This window comes from Amblyomma americanum, chromosome 6 (genome assembly GCF_052857255.1).
Source record: "Amblyomma americanum isolate KBUSLIRL-KWMA chromosome 6, ASM5285725v1, whole genome shotgun sequence".
Taxonomy (NCBI): domain Eukaryota; kingdom Metazoa; phylum Arthropoda; class Arachnida; order Ixodida; family Ixodidae; genus Amblyomma; species Amblyomma americanum.
This window is the reverse complement of record NC_135502.1, coordinates 147,493,081-147,516,101: the sequence shown is the minus strand read 5'-3', so window position 1 is coordinate 147,516,101 and position 23,021 is coordinate 147,493,081.

Below are 23,021 nucleotides of genomic sequence, written 5' to 3'. Positions count from 1 at the left end.
TCTCCAACACAGAGTTTCTGAAGCACAGAGTTTCTCCAGCACGGAGTTCCTCCAACACGGAAATTCTCCAACACGGAGTTTCTCCAGCATGGAGTTTCTCCAGCACGAAGTTTCTCCAGCACGGACTTTCTCCAGCAAGGACTTTCTCCAGCACGGAGTTTCTCCAGCACGAAGTTTCTCCAGCACGGAGTTTCTCCAAAACGGACTTTCTCCAACACGGAGTTTCTCCAACACGGAGTTTCTCCAGCGCGGAGTTTCTCCAACGCAGAGTTTCTCCAACACAGTTTCTCCAGCACGGTTTTTCTCCAGCACGGAGTTTCTCCAGCACGGAGTTTCTCCAGCATGGAGTTTCTCCAACACGGAGATTCTCCAGCACGGAGTTTCTCCACCGTGGAGTTTCTCCAACGCGGAGTTTCTCCAGAGCGCAGTTTCTCTAGCGCGGAGTTTCTAAAGCGCGGAGTTTCTCCAGCTCGGAGTTTCTCCAACGCGGAGTTTCTCCAACGCAGTGTCTTATACACAGAGTTTCTCCAGCACGGAGTTTCTCCAGCACGGAGATTCTCCAGCATGGAGTTTCTCCAGCACTTAGTTTCTCCAGCACGAAGTTTCTCCAACACGGAGTTTCTCCAGCACGGAGTTTGTCCAGCACGGAGTTTCTCCAACACGGAGTTTCTCAAACACGAAGTTTCTCCAGCACGAAGTTTCTCCAACACGGAGTTTCGCCAACACGGAGTTTCTCAAACACGAAGTTTCTCCAGCATGGAGATTCTCCAGCAAGGAGTTTCTCCAGCAAAGAGTTTCTGAAGCACAGAGTTTCTCCAGCACGGAGTTGCTCCAAAACGGAGTTTCTCCAACACGGAGTTTCTCCAACACGAAGTTTCTCCAGCGCGGAGTCTCTCCACCGCGGAGTTTCTCCAGCACGCAGTTTCTCCAACGCAGAGTTTCTCCAACGCGGAGTTCCTCCAGCGCGGAATTGCTCCAACGCGGAGTTTCTCCAGCGCGGAGTTTCTCCAACGCGGAGTTTCTCCAAAGCGGAGTTTCTCCAGCGCGGAGTTTCTCTAGCGCGGAGTTTCTAAAGCGCGGAGTTTCTCCAGCTCGGAGTTTCTCCAACACGAAGTTTAGCCAGCACGGAGTTTCTCCAGCACGATGTTTCTCCAGCGCGGAGTTTCTCCAACGCGGAGTTTCTCCAGCGCGGACTTTCTCAAACACGAAGTTTCTCCAGCACGAAGTTGCTCCAACACGGAGTTTCTCCAGCACGAAGTTGCTCCAACACGGAGTTTCTCCAACGCGGACTTTCTCCAACGCGGAGTTTCTCCAGCGCGGAGTTTCTCCATTCAGAGTTTCTCCAACGCAGAGTTTCTCCAACACGGAGTTTCTCAAACACGAAGATTCTCCAGCACGAAGTTGCTCCAACACGGAGTTTCTCCAACACGGAGTTTCTCCAAAACGGAGTTTCTCCAGCACATATTTTCTCCAGCATGGAGTTTCTCCAGCACGGAGTTTCCCAAGCACGGAGTTTCTCCAGCATGGAGTTTCTCCAGCACGGAGTTTCTCCAGCACGGAGTTTCTCCAACACGAAGTTTCTCCAGCACGGAGTTTCTTATACATAGGGTTTCTCGAGCACAGAGTTTCTCCAGCACGGAGATTCTCCATCAAGGAGATTCTACAGCACGGAGTTTCTCAAGCACGGAGTTTCTCCAGCACGGAGTTTTCTCCAGCACGGAGTTTCTCCAACACGGAGTTTCTCCAGCATTGAGTTTCTCCAGCATGGAGTTTCTCCAGCACGGAGCTCCACCACGGAGTTACTCCAGAACGGAGCTTCTCCAGCACGGAATTTCTCCAGCACGGAGTTTCTCCAGCACGAAGTTTCTCCAACGCGGACTTTCTTCTACGCGGAGTTTCTCCAACGCAGAGTTTGTCCAACGCAGAGTTTCTTATACACAGAGTTTCTCCAGCACGGAGTTTCTCCAGCACGGAGATTCTAAAGCACGGAGTTTCTCAAGCACGAAGTTTCTCCAACACGGAGTTTTTCCAACACGGAGTTTGTCCAGCACGGAGTTTCTCCAGCACGGAGTTTCTCCAGCACGGAGTTTGTCCAACTCGGAGTTTCTCCAACACGAAGTTTCTCCGGCACGAAGTTTCTCCAACACGGAGTTTCTCCAACACGGAGTTTCTCCAGCATGGAGATTCTCAAGCAAGGAGTTTCTCCAGCAAAGAGTTTCTGAAGCACGGAATTTCTCCAGCACGGAGTTGCTCCAACACAGATTTTCTCCAACACGGTGTTTCTCCAGCACAGATTTTCTCCAGCATGGAGTTTCTCCAGCACGGAGTTTCTCTAGCGCGGACTTTCTCCAGCACGGAGTTTCTCCAGCACGGAGTTTCTCCAAAACGGAGTTTCTCAAACACGGAGTTTCTCCAACACGGAGTTTCTCCAGCGCGGAGTTTCTCAAACGCAGAGTTTCTCCAACGCAGTTTCTCCAACGCAGTTTCTCAAGCGCGGAGTTTCTCCAGCGCGGTGTTTCTCCTGCGCGGAGCTTCTCCAGCGCGGAGTTTCTCCAGCACGGAGTTTCTCCAGCACGTAGTTTTTCCAGCGCGGAGTTCCTCCAGCGCGGAATTTCACCAACGCGGAGTTTCTCCAGCTTGGAGTTTCTCCAACACGGAGTTTCTCCAGCATTGAGTTTCTCCAGCGCGGAGTTTCCCAACGCGGAGTTTCTCCAACGCGGAGTTTCTCCAACGCAGAGTTTCTCAAACGCAGTTTTTCCAACGCAGAGCTTCTCATACACAGAGTTTATCCAGCACGGTGTTTCTCCAGCGCGGAGCTTCTCCAGTACGGAGTTTCTCAAGCACGCAGTTTCTCCAGCATGGAGTTCCTCCAACACGGAGTTTCTCTAACACGGAGTTTCTCCAGCACAGAGTTTCTCAAGCATGGAGTTTCTCCAGCATGGAGTTTCTCCAACGCGGACTTTCTCCAACGCGGAGTTTCTCCAGCACGAAGTTTCTCAAAAACGAAGTTTCTCAAACACGGAGTTTCTCCAGCACGGAGATTCTCCAGCAAGGAGTTTCTCCAGCACAGAGTTTCTGAAGCACGGAGTTTCTCCAGCACGGAGTTTCTCCAACACGGAGTTTCTCCAACACGGAGTTTCTCAAACACGGAGTTTCTCCAGCACGGAGTTTCTCCAGCACGGAGATTCTCCAGCAAGGAGTTTCTCCAACACAGAGTTTCTGAAGCACGGAGTTTCTCCAGCACGGAGTTCCTCCAACACGGAAATTCTCCAACACGGAGTTTCTCCAGCATGGAGTTTCTCCAGCACGAAGTTTCTCCAGCACGGACTTTCTCCAGCAAGGACTTTCTCCAGCACGGAGTTTCTCCAGCACGAAGTTTCTCCAGCACGGAGTTTCTCCAAAACGGACTTTCTCCAACACGGAGTTTCTCCAACACGGAGTTTCTCCAGCGCGGAGTTTCTCCAACGCAGAGTTTCTCCAACACAGTTTCTCCAGCACGGTTTTTCTCCAGCACGGAGTTTCTCCAGCACGGAGTTTCTCCAGGATGGAGTTTCTCCAACACGGAGATTCTCCAGCACGGAGTTTCTCTACCGTGGAGTTTCTCCAACGCGGAGTTTCTCCAGAGCGCAGTTTCTCTAGCGCGGAGTTTCTAAAGCGCGGAGTTTCTCCAGCTCGGAGTTTCTCCAACGCGGAGTTTCTCCAACGCAGTGTCTTATACACAGAGTTTCTCCAGCACGGAGTTTCTCCAGCACGGAGATTCTCCAGCATGGAGTTTCTCCAGCACTTAGTTTCTCCAGCACGAAGTTTCTCCAACACGGAGTTTCTCCAGCACGGAGTTTGTCCAGCACGGAGTTTCTCCAACACGGAGTTTCTCAAACACGAAGTTTCTCCAGCACGAAGTTTCTCCAACACGGAGTTTCGCCAACACGGAGTTTCTCAAACACGAAGTTTCTCCAGCATGGAGATTCTCCAGCAAGGAGTTTCTCCAGCAAAGAGTTTCTGAAGCACAGTTTCTCCAGCACGGAGTTGCTCCAACACAGATTTTCTCCAGCACGGAGTTTCTCTAGCACGGACTTTCTCCAGCACGGAGTTTCTCCAGCACGGAGTTTTCAAACACGGAGTTTCTCCAACACGGAGTTTCTCCAGCGCGGAGCTTCTCAAACGCAGAGTTTCTCCAACGCAGTTTCTCCAACGCAGTTTCTCAAGCGCGGAGTTTCTCCAGCGCGGAGTTTCTCCTGCGCGGAGCTTCTCCAGCGCGGAGTTTCTCCAGCACGGAGTTTCTCCAGCACGTAGTTTTTCCAGCGCGGAGTTCCTCCAGCGCGGAATTTCACCCAACGCGGAGTTTCTCCAGCTTGGAGTTTCTCCAACCACGGTTTTTCTCCAGCACGGAGTTTCTCCAGCACGGAGTTTCTCCAGCATAGAGTTTCTCCAACACGGAGATTCTCCAGCACGGAGTTTCTCCACCATGGAGTTTCTCCAGCACGCAGTTTCTCCAGCTCTGAGTTTCTCCACCGTGGAGTTTCTCCAACGCGGAGTTTCTCCAGAGCGCAGTTTCTCTAGCGCGGAGTTTCTAAAGCGCGGAGTTTCTCCAGCTCGGAGTTTCTCCAACGCGGAGTTTCTCCAACGCAGTGTCTTATACACAGAGTTTCTCCAGCACGGAGTTTCTCCAGCACGGAGATTCTCCAGCATGGAGTTTCTCCAGCACGAAGTTTCTCCAACACGGAGTTTCTCCAGCACGGAGTTTGTCCAGCACGGAGTTTCTCCAGCACGGAGTTTCTCCAAGAAAGAGTCTCCAGCACGGAGTTTGTCCAGCACGGAGTTTCTCCAACACGGAGTTTCTCAAACACGAAGTTTCTCCAGCACGGAGTTTCTCCAGCACGGAGATTCTCCAGCAAGCAGTTTCTCCAGCACAGAGTTTCTGAAGGACGGAGTTTCTCTAGCACGGAGTTCCTCCAACACGGAGTGTCTCCAACACGGAGTTTCTCCAGCACAGATTTTCTCCAGCATGGAGTTTCTCTAGCACGGAGTTTCTCCAGAACGGATTTTCTCCAGCACGGAGTTTCTACAGCACGGAGTTTCTCCAGCACGGAGTTTCTCCAAAACGGAGTTTCTCCAACACGGAGTTTCTCCAACACGAAGTTTCTCCAGCGCGGAGTCTCTCCAGCGCGGAGTTTCTCCAGCACGCAGTTTCTCCAACGCAGAGTTTCTCCAACGCGGAGTTCCTCCAGCGCGGAATTTCTCCAACGCGGAGTTTCTCCAGCGCGGAGTTTCTCCAACGCGGAGTTTCTCCAAAGCGGAGTTTCTCCAGCGCGGAGTTTCTCTAGCGCGGAGTTTCTAAAGCGCGGAGTTTCTCCAGCTCTGAGTTTCTCCAACACGAAGTTTAGCCAGCACGGAGTTTCTCCAGCACGATGTTTCTCCAGCGCGGAGTTTCTCCAACGCGGAGTTTCTCCAGCGCGGAGTTTCTCAAACACGAAGTTTCTCCAGCACAAAGTTGCTCCAACACGGAGTTTCTCCAGCACGAAGTTGCTCCAACACGGAGTTTCTCCAACGCGGACTTTCTCCAACGCGGAGTTTCTCCAGCGCGGAGTTTCTCCAACGCAGAGTTTCTCCAACGCAGAGTTTCTCCAACACGGAGTTTCTCAAACACGAAGTTTCTCCAGCACGAAGTTGCTCCAACACGGAGTTTCTCCAACACGGAGTTTCTCCAAAACGGAGTTTTTCCAGCACATATTTTCTCCAGCATGGAGTTTCTCCAGCACGGAGTTATCAAGCACGGAGTTTCTCCAGCATGGAGTTTCTCCAGCACGGAGTTTCTCCAGCACGGAGTTTCTCCAACACGAAGTTTCTCCAGCACGGAGTTTCTTATACATAGGGTTTCTCCAGCACAGAGTTTCTTCAGCACGGAGATTCTCCATCAAGGAGATTCTACAGCACGGAGTTTCTCAAGCACGGAGTTTCTCCAGCACGGAGTTTCTCCAGCACGGAGTTCCTCCAACACGGAGTTGCTCCAACACGGAGTTTCTCCAGCATTGAGTTTCTCCAGCATGGAGTTTCTCCAGCATGGAGTTTCTCCAGCACGGAGCTCCAGCACGGAGTTACTCCAGAACGGAGCTTCTCCAGCACGGAGTTTCTCCAGCACGGAGTTTCTCCAGCACGAAGTTTCTCCAACGCGGACTTTCTTCAACGCGGAGTTTCTCCAACGCAGAGTTTCTCCAACGCAGAGTTTCTTATACACAGAGTTTCTCCAGCACGGAGTTTCTCCAGCACGGAGATTCTAAAGCACGGAGTTTCTCCAGCACGAGTTTCTCCAACATGGAGTTTTTCCAACACGGAGTTTGTCCATCACGGAGTTTCTCCAGCACGGAGTTTCTCCAGCACGGAGTTTGTCCAGCACGAAGTTTCTCCAACACGAAGTTTCTCCAGCACGAAGTTTCTCCAACACGGAGTTTCTCAAACACGGAGTTTCTCCAGCATGGAGATTCTCCAGCAAGGAGTTTCTCCAGCAAAGAGTTTCTGAAGCACGGAGTTTCTCCAGCACGGAGTTGCTCCAACACAGATTTTCTCCAACACGGAATTTCTCCAGCACAGATATTCTCCAGCATGGAGTTTCTCCAGCAAGGAGTTTCTCTAGCACGGACTTTCTCCAGCACGGAGTTTCTCCAGCACGGAGTTTCTCCAAAACGGAGTTTCTCAAACACGGAGTTTCTCCAACACGGAGTTTCTCCAGCGCGGAGTTTCTCAAACGCAGCGTTTCTCCAACGCAGTTTCTCCAACGCAGTTTCTCAAGCGCGGAGTTTCTCCAGCGCGGAGTTTCTCCTGCGCGGAGCTTCTACAGCGCGGAGTTTCTCCAGCACGGAGTTTCTCCAGCACGTAGTTTTTCCAGCGAGAGTTCCTCCAGCGCGGAATTTCACCAACGCGGAGTTTCTCCAGCTTGGAGTTTCTCCAACGCGGAGTTTCTCCAACGCGAAGTTTCTCCAACGCAGAGTTTCTCAAACGCAGTTTCTCCAACGCAGAGCTTCTCATACACAGAGTTTATCCAGCACGGTGTTTCTCCAGCGCGGAGCTTCTCCAGTACGGAGTTTCTCAAGCACGCAGTTTCTCCAGCATGGAGTTACTCCACCACGGAGTTTCTCTAACACGGAGTTTCTCCAGCACAGAGTTTCTCAAGCATGGAGTTTCTCCAGCACGGAGTTTCTCCAACGCGGACTTTCTCCAACGCGGAGTTTCTCCAAAACGGAGTTTCTCCAGCACGGAGTTTCTCCAACACGAAGTTTCTCCAGCGCGGAGTTTCTCCTGTGCGGAGTTTCTCCAGCACGCAGTTTCTCACACGCAGAGTTTCTCCAACGCAGTTTCTCCAACGCGGAGTTTCTCCAGCGCGGAGTTTCTCCAACACGGAGTTTCTCCAACAGGGAGTTTCTCCAGCACGGAGTTTCTCCAGCACGGAGTTTCTCAAACACGAAGTTTCTCCAGCACGAAGTTTCTCAAAAACGAAGTTTCTCAAACACGGAGTTTCTCCAGCACGGAGATTCTCCAGGAAGGAGTTTCTCCAGCACAGAGTTTCTGAAGCACGGAGTTTCTCCAGCACGGAGTTTCTCCAACACGGAGTTTCTCCAACACGGAGTTTCTCAAACACGGAGTTTCTCCAGCACGGAGTTTCTCCAGCACGGAGATTCTCCAGCAAGGAGTTTCTCCAACACAGAGTTTCTGAAGCACGGAGTTTCTCCAGCACGGAGTTCCTCCAACACGGAAATTCTCCAACACGGAGTTTCTCCAGCATGGAGTTTCTCCAGCACGAAGTTTCTCCAGCACGGACTTTCTCCAGCACGGACTTTCTCCAGCACGGAGTTTCTCCAGCACGGAGTTTCTCCAGCACGGAGTTTCTCCAAAACGGACTTTCTCCAACACGGAGTTTCTCCAACACGGAGTTTCTCCAGCGCGGAGTTTCTCCAACGCAGAGTTTCTCCAACACAGTTTCTCCAGCATGGTTTTTCTCCAGCACGGAGTTTCTCCTGCACGGAGTTTCTCCAGCATGGAGTTTCTTCAACACGGAGATTCTCCAGCACGGAGTTTCTCCACCATGGAGTTTCTCCAGCACGCAGTTTCTCCAGCGCTGAGTTTCTCCACCGTGGAGTTTCTCCAACGCGGAGTTTCTCCAGGGCGCAGTTTCTCTAGCGCGGAGTTTCTAAAGCGCGGAGTTTCTCCAGCTCGGAGTTTCTCCAACGCGGAGTTTCTCCAACGCAGTGTCTTATACACAGAGTTTCTCCAGCACGGAGTTTCTCCAGCACGGAGATTCTCCAGCATAGAGTTTCTCCAGCACTTAGTTTCTCCAGCACGAAGTTTCTCCAACACGGAGTTTCTCCAGCACGGAGTTTGTCCAGCACGGAGTTTCTCCAACACGGAGTTTCTCAAACACGAAGTTTCTCCAGCACGGAGTTTCTCCAGCACGGAGATTCTCCAGCAAGCAGTTTCTCCAGCACAGAGTTTCTGAAGGACGGAGTTTCTCCAGCACGGAGTTCCTCCAACACGGAGTTTCTCCAACACGGAGTTTCTCCAGCACAGATTTTCTCCAGCATGGAGTTTCTCTAGCACGCAGTTTCTCCAGGACGGATTTTCTCCAGCACGGAGTTTCTACAGCACGGAGTTTCTCCAAAACGGAGTTTCTCCAACACGGAGTTTCTCCAACACGAAGTTTCTCCAGCGCGGAGTCTCTCCAGCGCGGAGTTTCTCCAGCACGCAGTTTCTCCAACGCAGAGTTTCTCCAACGCGGAGTTCCTCCAGCGCGGAATTTCTCCAACGCGGAGTTTCTCCAGCGCGGAGTTTCTCCAACGCGGAGTTTCTCCAGCGCGGAGTTTCTCTAGCGCGGAGTTTCTAAAGCGCGGAGTTTCTCCAGCTCGGAGTTTCTCCAACACGAAGTTTAGCCAGCACGGAGTTTCTCCAGCACGATGTTTCTCCAGCGCGGAGTTTCTCCAACGCGGAGTTTCTCCAGCGCGGAGTTTCTCGAACACGAAGTTTCTCCAGCACGAAGTTGCTCCAACACGGAGTTTCTCCAGCACGAAGTTGCTCCAACACGGAGTTTCTCCAACGCGGACTTTCTCCAACGCGGACTTTCTCCAACGCGGAGTTTCTCCAACACGGAGTTTCTCCAACACGGAGTTTCTCCAAAACGGAGTTTTTCCAGCACATATTTTCTCCAGCATGGAGTTTCTCCAGCACGGAGTTTGTCCAGCACGGAGTTTCTCAAACACGAAGTTTCTCCAGCACGAAGTTTCTCAAAAACGAAGTTTCTCAAACACGGAGTTTCTCCAGCACGGAGATTCTCCAGCAAGGAGTTTCTCCAGCACAGAGTTTCTGAAGCACGGAGTTTCTCCAGCACGGAGTTTCTCCAACACGGAGTTTCTCCAACACGGAGTTTCTCCAACACGGAGTTTCTCAAACACGGAGTTTCTCCAGCACGGAGTTTCTCCAGCACGGAGATTCTCCAGCAAGGAGTTTCTCCAACACAGAGTTTCTGAAGCACGGAGTTTCTCCAGCACGGAGTTCCTTCAACACGGAAATTCTCCAACACGGAGTTTCTCCAGCATGGAGTTTCTCCAGCACGAAGTTTCTCCAGCACGGACTTTCTCCAGCAAGGACTTTCTCCAGCACGGAGTTTCTCCAGCACGAAGTTTCTCCAGCACGGAGTTTCTCCAAAACGGACTTTCTCCAACACGGAGTTTCTCCAACACGGAGTTTCTCCAGCGCGGAGTTTCTCCAACGCAGAGTTTCTCCAACACAGTTTCTCCAGCACGGTTTTTCTCCAGCACGGAGTTTCTCCAGCACGGAGTTTCTCCAGCATGGAGTTTCTCCAACACGGAGATTCTCCAGCACGGAGTTTCTCCACCGTGGAGTTTCTCCAACGCGGAGTTTCTCCAGAGCGCAGTTTCTCTAGCGCGGAGTTTCTAAAGCGCGGAGTTTCTCCAGCTCGGAGTTTCTCCAACGCGGAGTTTCTCCAACGCAGTGTCTTATACACAGAGTTTCTCCAGCACGGAGTTTCTCCAGCACGGAGATTCTCCAGCATGGAGTTTCTCCAGCACTTAGTTTCTCCAGCACGAAGTTTCTCCAACACGGAGTTTCTCCAGCACGGAGTTTGTCCAGCACGGAGTTTCTCCAACACGGAGTTTCTCAAACACGAAGTTTCTCCAGCACGAAGTTTCTCCAACACGGAGTTTCGCCAACACGGAGTTTCTCAAACACGAAGTTTCTCCAGCATGGAGATTCTCCAGCAAGGAGTTTCTCCAGCAAAGAGTTTCTGAAGCACAGAGTTTCTCCAGCACGGAGTTGCTCCAAAACGGAGTTTCTCCAACACGGAGTTTCTCCAACACGAAGTTTCTCCAGCGCGGAGTCTCTCCACCGCGGAGTTTCTCCAGCACGCAGTTTCTCCAACGCAGAGTTTCTCCAACGCGGAGTTCCTCCAGCGCGGAATTGCTCCAACGCGGAGTTTCTCCAGCGCGGAGTTTCTCCAACGCGGAGTTTCTCCAAAGCGGAGTTTCTCCAGCGCGGAGTTTCTCTAGCGCGGAGTTTCTAAAGCGCGGAGTTTCTCCAGCTCCGAGTTTCTCCTACACGAAGTTTAGCCAGCACGGAGTTTCTCCAGCACGATGTTTCTCCAGCGCGGAGTTTCTCCAGCGCGGACTTTCTCAAACACGAAGTTTCTCCAGCACGAAGTTGCTCCAACACGGAGTTTCTCCAGCACGAAGTTGCTCCAACACGGAGTTTCTCCAACGCGGACTTTCTCCAACGCGGAGTTTCTCCAGCGCGGAGTTTCTCCATTCAGAGTTTCTCCAACGCAGAGTTTCTCCAACACGGAGTTTCTCGAACACGAAGTTTCTCCAGCACGAAGTTGCTCCAACACGGAGTTTCTCCAACACGGAGTTTCTCCAAAACGGAGTTTCTCCGGCACATATTTTCTCCAGCATGGAGTTTCTCCAGCACGGAGTTTCCCAAGCACGGAGTTTCTCCAGCATGGAGTTTCTCCAGCACGGAGTTTCTCCAGCACGGAGTTTCTCCAACACGAAGTTTCTCCAGCACGGAGTTTCTTATACATAGGGTTTCTCGAGCACAGAGTTTCTCCAGCACGGAGATTCTCCATCAAGGAGATTCTACAGCACGGAGTTTCTCAAGCACGGAGTTTCTCCAGCACGGAGTTTCTCCAGCACGGAGTTTCTCCAACACGGAGTTTCTCCAGCATTGAGTTTCTCCAGCATGGAGTTTCTCCAGCACGGAGCTCCACCACGGAGTTACTCCAGAACGGAGCTTCTCCAGCACGGAATTTCTCCAGCACGGAGTTTCTCCAGCACGAAGTTTCTCCAACGCGGACTTTCTTCTACGCGGAGTTTCTCCAACGCAGAGTTTCTCCAACGCAGAGTTTCTTATACACAGAGTTTCTCCAGCACGGAGTTTCTCCAGCACGGAGATTCTAAAGCACGGAGTTTCTCAAGCACGAAGTTTCTCCAACACGGAGTTTTTCCAACACGGAGTTTCTCCAGCACGGAGTTTCTCCAGCACGGAGTTTCTCCAGCACGGAGTTTGTCCAACTCGGAGTTTCTCCAACACGAAGTTTCTCCGGCACGAAGTTTCTCCAACACGGAGTTTCTCCAACACGGAGTTTCTCAAACACGGAGTTTCTCCAGCATGGAGATTCTCAAGCAAGGAGTTTCTCCAGCAAAGAGTTTCTGAAGCACGGAATTTCTCCAGCACGGAGTTGCTCCAACACAGATTTTCTCCAACACGGTGTTTCTCCAGCACAGATTTTCTCCAGCATGGAGTTTCTCCAGCACGGAGTTTCTCTAGCACGGACTTTCTCCAGCACGGAGTTTCTCCAGCACGGAGTTTCTCCAAAACGGAGTTTCTCAAACACGGAGTTTCTCCAACACGGAGTTTCTCCAGCGCGGAGTTTCTCAAACGCAGAGTTTCTCCAACGCAGTTTCTCCAACGCAGTTTCTCAAGCGCGGAGTTTCTCCAGCGCGGTGTTTCTCCTGCGCGGAGCTTCTCCAGCGCGGAGTTTCTCCAGCACGGAGTTTCTCCAGCACGTAGTTTTTCCAGCGCGGAGTTCCTCCAGCGCGGAATTTCACCAACGCGGAGTTTCTCCAGCTTGGAGTTTCTCCAACACGGAGTTTCTCCAGCATTGAGTTTCTCCAGCGCGGAGTTTCCCAACGCGGAGTTTCTCCAACGCGGAGTTTCTCCAACGCAGAGTTTCTCAAACGCAGTTTCTCCAACGCAGAGCTTCTCATACACAGAGTTTATCCAGCACGGTGTTTCTCCAGCGCGGAGCTTCTCCAGTACGGAGTTTCTCAAGCACGCAGTTTCTCCAGCATGGAGTTCCTCCAACACGGAGTTTCTCTAACACGGAGTTTCTCCAGCACAGAGTTTCTCAAGCATGGAGTTTCTCCAGCATGGAGTTTCTCCAACGCGGACTTTCTCCAACGCGGAGTTTCTCCAAAACGGAGTTTGTCCAGCACGGAGTTTCTCAAACACGAAGTTTCTCCAGCACGAAGTTTCTCAAAAACGAAGTTTCTCAAACACGGAGTTTCTCCAGCACGGAGATTCTCCAGCAAGGAGTTTCTCCAGCACGGAGTTTCTGAAGCACGGAGTTTCTCCAGCACGGAGTTTCTCCAACACGGAGTTTCTCCAACACGGAGTTTCTCAAACACGGAGTTTCTCCAGCACGGAGTTTCTCCAGCACGGAGATTCTCCAGCAAGGAGTTTCTCCAACACAGAGTTTCTGAAGCACGGAGTTTCTCCAGCACGGAGTTCCTCCAACACGGAAATTCTCCAACACAGAGTTTCTCCAGCATGGAGTTTCTCCAGCACGAAGTTTCTCCAGCACGGACTTTCTCCAGCAAGGACTTTCTCCAGCACGGAGTTTCTCCAGCACGAAGTTTCTCCAGCACGGAGTTTCTCCAAAACGGACTTTCTCCAACACGGAGTTTCTCCAACACGGAGTTTCTCCAGCGCGGAGTTTCTCCAACGCAGAGTTTCTCCAACACAGTTTCTCCAGCACGGTTTTTCTCCAGCACTGAGTTTCTCCAGCACGGAGTTTCTCCAGGATGGAGTTTCTCTAGCGCGGAGTTTCTAAAGCGCGGAGTTTCTCCAGCTCGGAGTTTCTCCAACGCGGAGTTTCTCCAACGCAGTGTCTTATACACAGAGTTTCTCCAGCACGGAGTTTCTCCAGCACGGAGATTCTCCAGCATGGAGTTTCTCCAGCACTTAGTTTCTCCAGCACGAAGTTTCTCCAACACGGAGTTTCTCCAGCACGGAGTTTGTCCAGCACGGAGTTTCTCCAACACGGAGTTTCTCAAACACGAAGTTTCTCCAGCACGAAGTTTCTCCAACACGGAGTTTCGCCAACACGGAGTTTCTCAAACACGAAGTTTCTCCAGCATGGAGATTCTCCAGCAAGGAGTTTCTCCAGCAAAGAGTTTCTGAAGCACAGTTTCTCCAGCACGGAGTTGCTCCAACACAGATTTTCTCCAGCACGGAGTTTCTCTAGCACGGACTTTCTCCAGCACGGAGTTTCTCCAGCACGGAGTTTTTCAAACACGGAGTTTCTCCAACACGGAGTTTCTCCAGCGCGGAGCTTCTCAAACGCAGAGTTTCTCCAACGCAGTTTCTCCAACGCAGTTTCTCAAGCGCGGAGTTTCTCCAGCGCGGAGTTTCTCCTGCGCGGAGCTTCTCCAGCGCGGAGTTTCTCCAGCACGGAGTTTCTCCAGCACGTAGTTTTTCCAGCGCGGAGTTCCTCCAGCGCGGAATTTCACCAACGCGGAGTTTCTCCAGCTTGGAGTTTCTCCAACACGGTTTTTCTCCAGCACGGAGTTTCTCCAGCACGGAGTTTCTCCAGCATAGAGTTTCTCCAACACGGAGATTCTCCAGCACGGAGTTTCTCCACCATGGAGTTTCTCCAGCACGCAGTTTCTCCAGCTCTGAGTTTCTCCACCGTGGAGTTTCTCCAACGCGGAGTTTCTCCAGAGCGCAGTTTCTCTAGCGCGGAGTTTCTAAAGCGCGGAGTTTCTCCAGCTCGGAGTTTCTCCAACGCGGAGTTTCTCCAACGCAGTGTCTTATACACAGAGTTTCTCCAGCACGGAGTTTCTCCAGCACGGAGATTCTCCAGCATGGAGTTTCTCCAGCACTTAGTTTCTCCAGCACGAAGTTTCTCCAACACGGAGTTTCTCCAGCACGGAGTTTGTCCAGCACGGAGTTTCTCCAACACGGAGTTTCTCAAACACGAAGTTTCTCCAGCACGGAGTTTCTCCAGCACGGAGATTCTCCAGCAAGCAGTTTCTCCAGCACAGAGTTTCTGAAGGACGGAGTTTCTCTAGCACGGAGTTCCTCCAACACGGAGTGTCTCCAACACGGAGTTTCTCCAGCACAGATTTTCTCCAGCATGGAGTTTCTCTAGCACGGAGTTTCTCCAGAACGGATTTTCTCCAGCACGGAGTTTCTACAGCACGGAGTTTCTCCAGCACGGAGTTTCTCCAAAACGGAGTTTCTCCAACACGGAGTTTCTCCAACACGAAGTTTCTCCAGCGCGGAGTCTCTCCAGCGCGGAGTTTCTCCAGCACGCAGTTTCTCCAACGCAGAGTTTCTCCAACGCGGAGTTCCTCCAGCGCGGAATTTCTCCAACGCGCATTTTCTCCAGCGCGGAGTTTCTCCAACGCGGAGTTTCTCCAAAGCGGAGTTTCTCCAAAGCGGAGTTTCTCCAGCGCGGAGTTTCTCCAGCTCGGAGTTTCTCCAACACGAAGTTTAGCCAGCACGGAGTTTCTCCAGCACGATGTTTCTCCAGCGCGGAGTTTCTCCAACGCGGAGTTTCTCCAGCGCGGAGTTTCTCAAACACGAAGTTTCTCCAGCACAAAGTTGCTCCAACACGGAGTTTCTCCAGCACGAAGTTGCTCCAACACGGAGTTTCTCCAACGCGGACTTTCTCCAACGCGGAGTTTCTCCAGCGCGGAGTTTCTCCAACGCAGAGTTTCTCCAACGCAGAGTTTCTCCAACACGGAGTTTCTCAAACACGAAGTTTCTCCAGCACGAAGTTGCTCCAACACGGAGTTTCTCCAACACGGAGTTTCTCCAAAACGGAGTTTTTCCAGCACATATTTTCTCCAGCATGGAGTTTCTCCAGCACGGAGTTATCAAGCACGGAGTTTCTCCAGCATGGAGTTTCTCCAGCACGGAGTTTCTCCAGCACGGAGTTTCTCCAACACGAAGTTTCTCCAGCACGGAGTTTCTTATACATAGGGTTTCTCCAGCACAGAGTTTCTTCAGCACGGAGATTCTCCATCAAGGAGATTCTACAGCACGGAGTTTCTCAAGCACGGAGTTTCTCCAGCACGGAGTTTCTCCAGCACGGAGTTCCTCCAACACGGAGTTTCTCCAACACGGAGTTTCTCCAGCATTGAGTTTCTCCAGCATGGAGTTTCTCCAGCATGGAGTTTCTCCAGCACGGAGCTCCAGCACGGAGTTACTCCAGAACGGAGCTTCTCCAGCACGGAGTTTCTCCAGCACGGAGTTTCTCCAGCACGAAGTTTCTCCAACGCGGACTTTCTTCAACGCGGAGTTTCTCCAACGCAGAGTTTCTCCAACGCAGAGTTTCTCCAACGCAGAGTTTCTTATACACAGAGTTTTTCCAGCACGGAGTTTCTCCAGCACGGAGATTCTAAAGCACGGAGTTTCTCCAGCACGAGTTTCTCCAACACGGAGTTTTTCCAACACGGAGTTTGTCCATCACGGAGTTTCTCCAGCACGGAGTTTCTCCAGCACGGAGTTTGTCCAGCACGAAGTTTCTCCAACACGAAGTTTCTCCAGCACGAAGTTTCTCCAACACGGAGTTTCTCAAACACGGAGTTTCTCCAGCATGGAGATTCTCCAGCAAGGAGTTTCTCCAGCAAAGAGTTTCTGAAGCACGGAGTTTCTCCAGCACGGAGTTGCTCCAACACAGATTTTCTCCAACACGGAATTTCTCCAGCACAGATATTCTCCAGCATGGAGTTTCTCCAGCAAGGAGTTTCTCTAGCACGGACTTTCTCCAGCACGGAGTTTCTCCAGCACGGAGTTTCTCCAAAACGGAGTTTCTCAAACACGGAGTTTCTCCAACACGGAGTTTCTCCAGCGCGGAGTTTCTCAAACGCAGCGTTTCTCCAACGCAGTTTCTCCAACGCAGTTTCTCAAGCGCGGAGTTTCTCCAGCGCGGAGTTTCTCCTGCGCGGAGCTTCTCCAGCGCGGAGTTTCTCCAGCACGGAGTTTCTCCAGCACGTAGTTTTTCCAGCGAGAGTTCCTCCAGCGCGGAATTTCACCAACGCGGAGTTTCTCCAGCTTGGAGTTTCTCCAACGCGGAGTTTCTCCAACGCGAAGTTTCTCCAACGCAGAGTTTCTCAAACGCAGTTTCTCCAACGCAGAGCTTCTCATACACAGAGTTTATCCAGCACGGTGTTTCTCCAGCGCGGAGCTTCTCCAGTACGGAGTTTCTCAAGCACGCAGTTTCTCCAGCATGGAGTTACTCCAACACGGAGTTTCTCTAACACGGAGTTTCTCCAGCACAGAGTTTCTCAAGCATGGAGTTTCTCCAGCACGGAGTTTCTCCAACGCGGACTTTCTCCAACGCGGAGTTTCTCCAAAACGGAGTTTCTCCAGCACGGAGTTTCTCCAACACGAAGTTTCTCCAGCGCGGAGTTTCTCCTGTGCGGAGTTTCTCCAGCACGCAGTTTCTCACACGCAGAGTTTCTCCAACGCAGTTTCTCCAACGCGGAGTTTCTCCAGCGCGGAGTTTCTCCAACACGGAGTTTCTCCAGCACGGAGATTCTCCAGGAAGGAGTTTCTCCAGCACAGAGTTTCTGAAGCACGGAGTTTCTCCAGCACGGAGTTTCTCCAACACGGAGTTTCTCCAACACGGAGTTTCTCAAACACGGAGTTTCTCCAGCACGGAGTTTCTCCAGCACGGAGATTCTCCAGCAAGGAGTTTCTCCAACACAGAGTTTCTGAAGCACGGAGTTTCTCCAGCACGGAGTTCCTCCAACACGGAAATTCTCCAACACGGAGTTTCTCCAGCATGGAGTTTCTCCAGCACGAAGTTTCTCCAGCACGGACTTTCTCCAGCACGGACTTTCTCCAGCACGGAGTTTCTCCAGCACGGAGTTTCTCCAGCACGGAGTTTCTCCAAAACGGACTTTCTCCAACACAGAGTTTCTCCAACACGGAGTTTCTCCAACACGGAGTTTCTCCAGCGCGGAGTTTCTCCAACGCAGAGTTTCTCCAACACAGTTTCTCCAGCATGGTTTTTCTCCAGCACGGAGTTTCTCCTGCACGGAGTTTCTCCAGCATGGAGTTTCTTCAACACGGAGATTCTCCAGCACGGAGTTTCTCCACCATGGAGTTTCTCCAGCACGCAGTTTCTCCAGCGCTGAGTTTCTCCACCGTGGAGTTTCTCCAACGCGGAGTTTCTCCAGAGCGCAGTTTCTCTAGCGCGGAGTTTCTAAAGCGCGGAGTTTCTCCAGCTCGGAGTTTCTCCAACGCGGAGTTTCTCCAACGCAGTGTCTTATACACAGTTTCTCCAGCACGGAGTTTCTCCAGCACGGAGATTCTCCAGCATGGAGTTTCTCCAGCACTTAGTTTCTCCAGCACGAAGTTTCTCCAACACGGAGTTTCTCCAGCACGGAGTTTGTCCAGCACGGAGTTTCTCCAACACGGAGTTTCTCAAACACGAAGTTTCTCCAGCACGGAGTTTCTCCAGCACGGAGATTCTCCAGCAAGCAGTTTCTCCAGCACAGAGTTTCTGAAGGACGGAGTTTCTCCAGCACGGAGTTCCTCCAACACGGAGTTTCTCCAACACGGAGTTTCTCCAGCACAGATTTTCTACAGCATGGAGTTTCTCTAGCACGCAGTTTCTCCAGGACGGATTTTCTCCAGCACGGAGTTTCTACAGCACGGAGTTTCTCCAAAACGGAGTTTCTCCAACACGGAGTTTCTCCAACACGAAGTTTCTCCAGCGCGGAGTCTCTCCAGCGCGGAGTTTCTCCAGCACGCAGTTTCTCCAACGCAGAGTTTCTCCAACGCGGAGTTCCTCCAGCACGGAATTTCTCCAACGCGGAGTTTCTCCAGCGCGGAGTTTCTCCAACGCGGAGTTTCTCCAAAGCGGAGTTTCTCCAGCGCGGAGTTTCTCTAGCGCGGAGTTTCTAAAGCGCGGAGTTTCTCCAGCTCGGAGTTTCTCCAACACGAAGTTTAGCCAGCACGGAGTTTCTCCAGCACGATGTTTCTCCAGCGCGGAGTTTCTCCAACGCGGAGTTTCTCCAGCGCGGAGTTTCTCGAACACGAAGTTTCTCCAGCACGAAGTTGCTCCAACACGGAGTTTCTCCAGCACGAAGTTGCTCCAACACGGAGTTTCTCCAACGCGGACTTTCTCCAACGCGGACTTTCTCCAACGCGGAGTTTCTCCAACACGGAGTTTCTCCAACACGGAGTTTCTCCAAAACGGAGTTTTTCCAGCACATATTTTCTCCAGCATGGAGTTTCTCCAGCACGGAGTTATCAAGCACGGAGTTTCTCCAGCATGGAGTTTCTCCAGCACGGAGTTTCTCCAGCACGGAGTTTCTCCAACACGAAGTTTCTCCAGCACGGAGTTTCTTATACATAGGGTTTCTCCAGCACAGAGTTTCTTCAGCACGGAGATTCTCCATCAAGGAGATTCTACAGCACGGAGTTTCTCAAGCACGGAGTTTCTCCAGCACGGAGTTTCTCCAGCACGGAGTTCCTCCAACACGGAGTTTCTCCAACACGGAGTTTCTCCAGCATTGAGTTTCTCCAGCATGGAGTTTCTCCAGCATGGAGTTTCTCCAGCACGGAGCTCCAGCACGGAGTTACTCCAGAACGGAGCTTCTCCAGCACGGAGTTTCTCCAGCACGGAGTTTCTCCAGCACGAAGTTTCTCCAACGCGGACTTTCTTCAACGCGGAGTTTCTCCAACGCAGAGTTTCTCCAACGCAGAGTTTCTTATACACAGAGTTTCTCCAGCACGGAGTTTCTCCAGCACGGAGATTCTAAAGCACGGAGTTTCTCCAGCACGAGTTTCTCCAACACGGAGTTTTTCCAACACGGAGTTTGTCCATCACGGAGTTTCTCCAGCACGGAGTTTCTCCAGCACGGAGTTTGTCCAGCACGAAGTTTCTCCAACACGAAGTTTCTCCAGCACGAAGTTTCTCCAACACGGAGTTTCTCAAACACGGAGTTTCTCCAGCATGGAGATTCTCCAGCAAGGAGTTTCTCCAGCAAAGAGTTTCTGAAGCACGGAGTTTCTCCAGCACGGAGTTGCTCCAACACAGATTTTCTCCAACACGGAATTTCTCCAGCACAGATATTCTCCAGCATGGAGTTTCTCCAGCAAGGAGTTTCTCTAGCACGGACTTTCTCCAGCACGGAGTTTCTCCAGCACGGAGTTTCTCCAAAACGGAGTTTCTCAAACACGGAGTTTCTCCAACACGGAGTTTCTCCAGCGCGGAGTTTCTCAAACGCAGCGTTTCTCCAACGCAGTTTCTCCAACGCAGTTTCTCAAGCGCGGAGTTTCTCCAGCGCGGAGTTTCTCCTGCGCGGAGCTTCTCCAGCGCGGAGTTTCTCCAGCACGGAGTTTCTCCAGCACGTAGTTTTTCCAGCGAGAGTTCCTCCAGCGCGGAATTTCACCAACGCGGAGTTTCTCCAGCTTGGAGTTTCTCCAACGCGGAGTTTCTCCAACGCGAAGTTTCTCCAACGCAGAGTTTCTCAAACGCAGTTTCTCCAACGCAGAGCTTCTCATACACAGAGTTTATCCAGCACGGTGTTTCTCCAGCGCGGAGCTTCTCCAGTACGGAGTTTCTCAAGCACGAAGTTTCTCCAGCATGGAGTTACTCCAACACGGAGTTTCTCTAACACGGAGTTTCTCCAGCACAGAGTTTCTCAAGCATGGAGTTTCTCCAGCACGGAGTTTCTCCAACGCGGACTTTCTCCAACGCGGAGTTTCTCCAAAACGGAGTTTCTCCAGCACGGAGTTTCTCCAACACGAAGTTTCTCCAGCGCGGAGTTTCTCCTGTGCGGAGTTTCTCCAGCACGCAGTTTCTCACACGCAGTTTCTCCAACGCAGTTTCTCCAACGCGGAGTTTCTCCAGCGCGGAGTTTCTCCAACACGGAGTTTCTCCAACAGGGAGTATCTCCAGCACGGAGTTTGTCCAGCACGGAGTTTCTCAAACACGAAGTTTCTCCAGCACGAAGTTTCTCAAAAACGAAGTTTCTCAAACACGGAGTTTCTCCAGCACGGAGATTCTCCAGGAAGGAGTTTCTCCAGCACAGAGTTTCTGAAGCACGGAGTTTCTCCAGCACGGAGTTTCTCCAACACGGAGTTTCTCCAACACGGAGTTTCTCAAACACGGAGTTTCTCCAGCACGGAGTTTCTCCAGCACGGAGATTCTCCAGCAAGGAGTTTCTCCAACACAGAGTTTCTGAAGCACGGAGTTTCTCCAGCACGGAGTTCCTCCAACACGGAAATTCTCCAACACGGAGTTTCTCCAGCATGGAGTTTCTCCAGCACGAAGTTTCTCCAGCACGGACTTTCTCCAGCACGGACTTTCTCCAGCACGGAGTTTCTCCAGCACGGAGTTTCTCCAGCACGGAGTTTCTCCAAAACGGACTTTCTTCAACACGGAGTTTCTCCAACACGGAGTTTCTCCAACACGGAGTTTCTCCAGCGCGGAGTTTCTCCAACGCAGTTTCTCCAACACAGTTTCTCCAGCATGGTTTTTCTCCAGCACGGAGTTTCTCCTGCACGGAGTTTCTCCAGCATGGAGTTTCTTCAACACGGAGATTCTCCAGCACGGAGTTTCTCCACCATGGAGTTTCTCCAGCACGCAGTTTCTCCAGCGCTGAGTTTCTCCACCGTGGAGTTTCTCCAACGCGGAGTTTCTCCAGAGCGCAGTTTCTCTAGCGCGGAGTTTCTAAAGCGCGGAGTTTCTCCAGCTCGGAGTTTCTCCAACGCGGAGTTTCTCCAACGCAGTGTCTTATACACAGAGTTTCTCCAGCACGGAGTTTCTCCAGCACAGAGATTCTCCAGCATGGAGTTTCTCCAGCACTTAGTTTCTCCAGCACGAAGTTTCTCCAACACGGAGTTTCTCCAGCACGGAGTTTGTCCAGCACGGAGTTTCTCCAACACGGAGTTTCTCAAACACGAAGTTTCTCCAGCACGGAGTTTCTCCAGCACGGAGATTCTCCAGCAAGCAGTTTCTCCAGCACAGAGTTTCTGAAGGACGGAGTTTCTCCAGCACGGAGTTCCTCCAACACGGAGTTTCTCCAACACGGAGTTTCTCCAGCACAGATTTTCTCCAGCATGGAGTTTCTCTAGCACGCAGTTTCTCCAGGACGGATTTTCTCCAGCACGGAGTTTCTACAGCACGGAGTTTCTCCAAAACGGAGTTTCTCCAACACGGAGTTTCTCCAGCATTGAGTTTCTCCAGCATGGAGTTTCTCCAGCATGGAGTTTCTCCAGCACGGAGCTCCAGCACGGAGTTACTCCAGAACGGAGCTTCTCCAGCACGGAGTTTCTCCAGCACGGAGTTTCTCCAGCACGAAGTTTCTCCAACGCGGACTTTCTTCAACGCGGAGTTTCTCCAACGCAGAGTTTCTCCAACGCAGAGTTTCTTATACACAGAGTTTCTCCAGCACGGAGTTTCTCCAGCACGGAGATTCTAAAGCACGGAGTTTCTCCAGCACGAGTTTCTCCAACACGGAGTTTTTCCAACACGGAGTTTGTCCATCACGGAGTTTCTCCAGCACGGAGTTTCTCCAGCACGGAGTTTGTCCAGCACGAAGTTTCTCCAACACGAAGTTTCTTCAGCACGAAGTTTCTCCAACACGGAGTTTCTCAAACACGGAGTTTCTCCAGCATGGAGATTCTCCAGCAAGGAGTTTCTCCAGCAAAGAGTTTCTGAAGCACGGAGTTTCTCCAGCACGGAGTTGCTCCAACACAGATTTTCTCCAACACGGAATTTCTCCAGCACAGATATTCTCCAGCATGGAGTTTCTCCAGCAAGGAGTTTCTCTAGCACGGACTTTCTCCAGCACGGAGTTTCTCCAGCACGGAGTTTCTCCAAAACGGAGTTTCTCAAACACGGAGTTTCTCCAACACGGAGTTTCTCCAGCGCGGAGTTTCTCAAACGCAGCGTTTCTCCAACGCAGTTTCTCAAGCGCGGAGTTTCTCCAGCGCGGAGTTTCTCCTGCGCGGAGCTTCTCCAGCGCGGAGTTTCTCCAGCACGGAGTTTCTCCAGCACGTAGTTTTTCCAGCGAGAGTTCCTCCAGCGCGGAATTTCACCAACGCGGAGTTTCTCCAACGCGAAGTTTCTCCAACGCAGAGTTTCTCAAACGCAGTTTCTCCAACGCAGAGCTTCTCATACACAGAGTTTATCCAGCACGGTGTTTCTCCAGCGCGGAGCTTCTCCAGTACGGAGTTTCTCAAGCACGCAGTTTCTCCAGCATGGAGTTACTCCAACACGGAGTTTCTCTAACACGGAGTTTCTCCAGCACAGAGTTTCTCAAGCATGGAGTTTCTCCAGCACGGAGTTTCTCCAACGCAGTTTCTCCAACGCGGAGTTTCTCCAGCGCGGAGTTTCTCCAACACGGAGTTTCTCCAACAGGGAGTTTCTCCAGCACGGAGTTTGTCCAGCACGGAGTTTCTCAAACACGAAGTTTCTTCAGCACGAAGTTTCTCAAAAACGAAGTTTCTCAAACACGGAGTTTCTCCAGCACGGAGATTCTCCAGGAAGGAGTTTCTCCAGCACAGAGTTTCTGAAGCACGGAGTTTCTCCAGCACGGAGTTTCTCCAACACGGAGTTTCTCCAACACGGAGTTTCTCAAACACGGAGTTTCTCCAGCACGGAGTTTCTCCAGCACGGAGATTCTCCAGCAAGGAGTTTCTCCAACACAGAGTTTCTGAAGCACGGAGTATCTCCAGCACGGAGTTCCTCCAACACGGAAATTCTCCAACAC